Here is a 5,405-nt window from a genome sequence, read left to right on the forward strand (position 1 = left end):
AAGCAGATATTCCGAGTCAGCTGGCAGTGTCCAACGAGGACAAGCATATATAGCTGGCACGTCTGAATGTTTGCAACCGCGGCAGAGGTATGAAGGCGAAATTGTGCAGCAATGCAAACTGCATACTCTTGCCAAACTTCAGGGGTGTAGAAGAAACCACGGAGGAGTTACAAAGAGATATTCACCCGGAACTCCCAGAGGCCGGCCGGCAGCAAGATTCGTGTTAGGGTGAGGCTGAGGGTTAGGGTTAGGGTTAGGGTTAGGGTTAGGGTGAGGGTTAGGTTGAGGGTTATTGTTAGGATTAGGGTTAGGATGATGTTTAGGGTGAGGGTGACGGTTAAGGTGAGGGTGAGGGTGAGGGTGAGGATTCAGGTTAGGATGTGGATGAGTGTTAGGGTTAGGGTGAGGGTTAGGTTGATGGAGAGGGTTTGGGTGAGGGTGAGGGGTAGGGTTAGGGTTAGGGAGAGGGTTATGGTTAGTGTGAGGGTTAGGATTAGGGTCAGGGTTTGGGTGAGGGTTAGGGTGAGGGCTAGGGTGAGGGTGAGGGTTAGAGTTAGGGTTAGGGTGAGTGTTAGGGTTAGGGTTAGGGTGAGAGTTAGGGTTAGGGTTAGCGCTAGGGTGAGGTTTAGGGCGAAGGCTAGGGTGAGGATGAGGGTATGTGTTAGGCTAAGGGAAAGGGTTAGAGTTAGGTTTAGGGTGAGAATTAGGGTGAGGTTGAGGGGTAGATTGTGGTTAGGGTTAGGGCGAGGATGAGGGTTAGGGTTAGGGTTAGGTTGAGGGTTAGAGTTAGGGTGATTTTTAGGGTGAGGGTGAGGGTTAAGGTGAGTGTGAGGTTTCGGGTGAGGTTGAGGATTAGGGTGTGGGTGAGGGTTAGGCTTGGGATGAGCATTAGGGTTACAGTTCGGGTGAGGGTTAGAGTAAGAGACAGGGTGAGGGCTAGGGTGAGGGTGAGGGTTAGGGTGAGGGTGAGGGTGAAGGTGAGGGTGAGTTTTAGGGTGCTGGTGAGTTTTAGGGTGAGGGTGAGTGTTAGGGTTAGGCTTATGATTAGGGTGAGGGTTAGTGTTAGTGTTAGGGTTAGGGTTAGGTTGAAGGTTAGGTTTAGGATTAGGGTTAGGGTAAGCTTTAGGGTTAGGATGAGTGCTAAGGTGAGGTTTAGGGTTAGGCTGAGTGTGAGAGTGAGGGTTAGGTTTAGGGATAGGGTGAGGGTGAGTGTTAGCATTAGGGTTAGGGTTAGGGTAAGGGTTAAGGTTAGGGTGAGGTTAAGGGTTAGGGTTAGGGTGAGGGTTAGGTTTAGGATGAGGATAAGGGTTAGGCTTATGGTTAGGGTGAGTGTGAGTGTTAGATTTAGGTTTACGTTTAGGGTGTGGGTGGGGGTTAGGGTGAGGGCTATGGTTAGGGTTATGGTGAGGGTGTGGGTAAGGTTGAGGGTTAGGTTTAGGATTAGGGTTACGGTTAGTGTGAGGGTGAGGGTTAGGGTGAAGGTGATGGTTAGGGTTAGCGTTAGGGTTAGGATGATTGTTAGGGTTAGGGTTAGGGTTAGGGTGAGGTTGAGGGTGAGGGTTGGGGTTAGGGTTAGGTTTAGGGTGAGGGTAGGGTGAGGGTTAGGGTTAGGGTGAGGTTTAGGGTTAGGTTGAGGGTTAGGGTGAGGTTGAGGTTAAGGGGGAGGGTGATGGTTTCGGTTAGGTAAGGGTTAGGGTTAGGGTTAGGGTGAGGATTAGGGTGTTGGTGAGGGTTTGGGTTAGGGTTAGGTTTAGGATGAGAGTGAGGGTGAGGGTTAGGGTTAGGGTGATGTTTAGGGTGAGGGTGAGGGTTAGGGTGAGGGTGAGGATTAGGGTTAGGGTTAGGGGAGGGTTAGCCTGAGGGTTAGCTTTAGGTTTAGAGTTAGGGTGAGGGTTAGGGTTAGGGTTAGGATAAGTGTTAGGGTTAGCGTGAGGGTTAGAGTGAGGGTGAGGGTGAGGGTAAAGGTTAGGGTTAGGGTTAGGGTGAGGTTTCGCGTGAGGGTGAAGGTTCGGGTGAGGCTGAGTGTTAGGGTGTGGGTTAGGGTTAGAGTTAGGGTGAGGGTAAGGGTGACGGTGAGGGTTAGGGTGAGGGTGAAGGTTAGGGTAAGGGTTAGGGTGAGGGTTAGAATTAGGGTTAGGGTTAGGTTGAGTGTTAGGGTGAGGGTTAGGCTTAGGGTTATGGTGAGTGTTAGGGTTAGTGTGAGGGTTAGGGTTAGCGTAAGGGTTAGTGTGAGAATAAGGGTTAGGATGAGGGTTAGGGTGAGGGTGAGGGATAGGATTTGCGTTTGTATTTCGTTGAGGGTTAGGTTTAGGGTGATTTTTAGGGTGAGGGTGAGAGTTAAGGTGAGGGTGAAGGTGAGGGTGATGGTTAGGATGAGGGTTAGGGTGAGGGTGAGGGTTAGGGTTTTCGTTCGGGTTTGGTTGAGGGTTAGGTTTAGGGTGATGTTTATTGTGAGGGTTAGGGTTAAGGTTAGGGTGAGGGTTAAGGTGACGGCTAGGATGAGGTTGAGGATTTCGTTTAGGTAAGGGTTAGGGTTATTGTTAGGGTGAGGATTAGGTTGAGGGTGGGGGTTAGTGTGAGGTTTACGTTCAGGGTGAACGTTAGGGTTATAGTTAGGGTGAGGGTCAGGTTTAGGGTGATGTTTAGGGTGAGGGTGAGGGTTAGGGTGATGGTTAGGGTTTGGGTTCAGGTGAGGGTTAGGGTGTGGGTGAGGGTTATGATTAGGGTGAAGGTTAGGGTGATGGTGAGGGTTAGGTTGAGGGTGAGGGTTAGGGTTTAGGGTGACGGTTAGGGTTAAGGTTAGGGTTAGGGTGAAGGATAGTGTGAGGGTTAGGGTTAGTGTGAGGGTTAGGTTTAGGATTAGGGTTAGTGAGAGGATAAGTGTTATGGTGAGGTTTAGGAAAAGGATGAGGATTAGGGATTGCGTTAGGGTTAAGGTGTTGTTTAGGGTGAGGGTCAGTGTTAGGTTGAGGGTTAGGGTTAGGGTGATGTTTAGGGTGAGGTTGAGGGTTAGGGTGAGGGTTAGGGTTAGGGTGAGGGTGACGGTGACGGTGACGGTGAGGTTTAGGGTTAGGGTTAATGTTAGGGTGAGCCTTAGTGTTATTATTATTATTGTTAGTGTTAGGGTAAGGGTTAGGGTTACGGTGAGGGCTAGCGTGAGGGTGAGGTTTAGGGTGAAGGTGAGGGGGAGTGTTTCGGTTAGGTAAGGGTTAGGTTCAGGTTTAGGGTGCGGGTGAGGGTTAGGGTGAGGATTAGGTTGACGGTGAGGGTTAGTGTGAGGGTTAGGGTTAGAGGGAGGGTTAGAGTAAGGGTGAGGGTTAGGTTTAGGGTGAAGTTTAGGGTGAAGGTGAGGGTTAGGGTGAGGGTTAGGGTGAGGGTTCAGGTGAGGGTTAGGGTTAGGGTGAGGGTTACGGTTAGGGTGCAGGTTAGTTTGACTCTGAGGTTTAGGGTTAGCATTAGGGTTAGGGTTAGGCTGAGGGTGAGGGTGAGGTTTAGGCTTAGGTTTAGGGTTAGTGTTAGGGTGAGGGTGAGGGTTAGGGTTAGGTTAAGGGTTAGGATTAGGGTGAGGCCTAGGTTCAGGGTGATCGTTATTGTGAGGGTGAGGGGGACGGTAAGGGTGAGGTTTTCGGTTAGGTTAGGCTTAGGGTTAGGCTGAGGTTTAGGGTGACTGTGAGGGTTAGGTTGAGGGTTAGGGTTAGGGTGAGGTTTAGGGTTGGGGTTAGGGTGAGGGTTAGGGTTAGGGTGATGTTTAGGTTGAGTTTGAGGGTTAGGGTGAGGTTGAGGGTTCGGAAGAGGATGAGGGTTAGGGTATGTTGAGGGTTAAGGTTCGGGTGAGTTTTAGGGTGACGGTGAGGTTTATGGTGAGGGTGAGGGTTAGGGTTAGGGTTAGGATTAGGGTGAGGGTTAGCGTTAGGGTTAGGGTTAGGGTGACGGTTAGGGTGAGGGGTACGGTTAGGTTTAGGATGACCGTTAGGCTTAGTGTGAGGGTTACGGTTATGTTTAGGGTTAGGTTTAGTGTAAGGATAAGGGTTAGGGTAAGGGTTAGTGTCAGGGTGAGGTTTAGGTTTAGTGTTAGGGTTATTGTGAGGGTTACAGTGAGGGTTAGTGTTAGGGTGAGTGTTAGGGTTAGGGTGAGGGTGAGGGTTAGGGTTAGGGTGATATTTAGAGTGAGGGTGAGGGTTAGGGTGAGAGTGATGTTATAGTTAAGGTTAGGGTTAGGGTTAGGGTGCGGTCTAGAGTTAGGGTTAGGTTGAAGGTGAGGGTAAGGGTTACGGTGAGGTTTATGGTGAGGATGAGGGTTAGGGTTAGCAATAGGTTTAGGGTGAGGGTGAGGGTTAGGGTTAGGGTTAGAGTTTTGGAGAGGCTGAGTGTGAGGGTTAGGGTTAGGATTAGGGTTAGGGTTAGACTGATGTTTAGGGTTAGGTTTAGAGTGAAGGTTAGGGTTAGGGTTAGGATTAGGGCTGGGTTAGGGTGAGGGAAGGGTTAGGGTGAGGGTTAGTGTGAGTTTGAAGGTTAGGCTTAGGGTGAGTTATGGTGAGGTTTAGTTTTAGGGTTAGGGTTAGTGTTAGGATGAGGTTTAAGGTGAGGTTTAGGGTTAGGGTTAGGTATTGGGTGCGGGTTAGGGTGAGGGTAATTGTTATAGTGAGGGTTAGGGTTAGGTTGAGGGTAAGGGTTAGGGTGAGGGGTAGAGTGAGGGTGAGTGTTAGCATTAGAGTTAGTTTGAGGGTGAGGGTTAGGGTGAGTGTTAGGGTTAGCGTGAGGGTGATGGTGAGGGTTAGTGATAGGGTTAGGGTTAGAGTTAGGGTGAGGGTGAGGGTGAGTTTTAGATTTAGGATTAGGGTTAGGGTTAGAGTTAGGGTAAGGGTGAGGGTTAGGGCTAGAATTAGTGTGAGGGTAAGCATGAGGGTTAGGGTTAGGATTAGGGTTAGGTTGAGGGTCAGGTTTAGGGTTAGGTTTAGGGTTCGTGTGAGGATCATGGTTAGAGTGAGGGTTAGGGTGAGGGTGAGGGTGAGGGTTACGGTGAGCTTGAGGGTTAGGGTTAGTTTGAGGGTGAGGGTGAGAGTTATTGTTAGGTTTAGGTGAGGTTAGGTTTAGGTTTAGGGATAGGGTGAGGGTGAAGGTGAGGCTGAGGGTGAGGGTTTCACTTACCTAAGGGTTAGGTTTACCGTGAGGATTAAGGTGAGGGTGAGGGTTAGGGTTAGGGTTAGGATTAGGGTGAGGGTTAGCGTTAGGGATAGGGTTAGGGTGAGGGTGAGGGTGAGGGTTTCATTTAGCTAAGGGTTAGGTTTACCGTGAGGATTAGGGTGAGGGTGAGGGTTAGGGTTAGGGTTAGGATTAGGGTGAGGGTTAGCGTTAGGGATAGGGTTATGGTGAGGTTTTGGATGAGGGTTAGGGTTAGGTTGAGG

This window comes from Dipodomys spectabilis, unplaced genomic scaffold, assembly GCF_019054845.1.
Source record: "Dipodomys spectabilis isolate Male_0828 unplaced genomic scaffold, ASM1905484v1 ptg000186l, whole genome shotgun sequence".
Classification (NCBI taxonomy): domain Eukaryota; kingdom Metazoa; phylum Chordata; class Mammalia; order Rodentia; family Heteromyidae; genus Dipodomys; species Dipodomys spectabilis.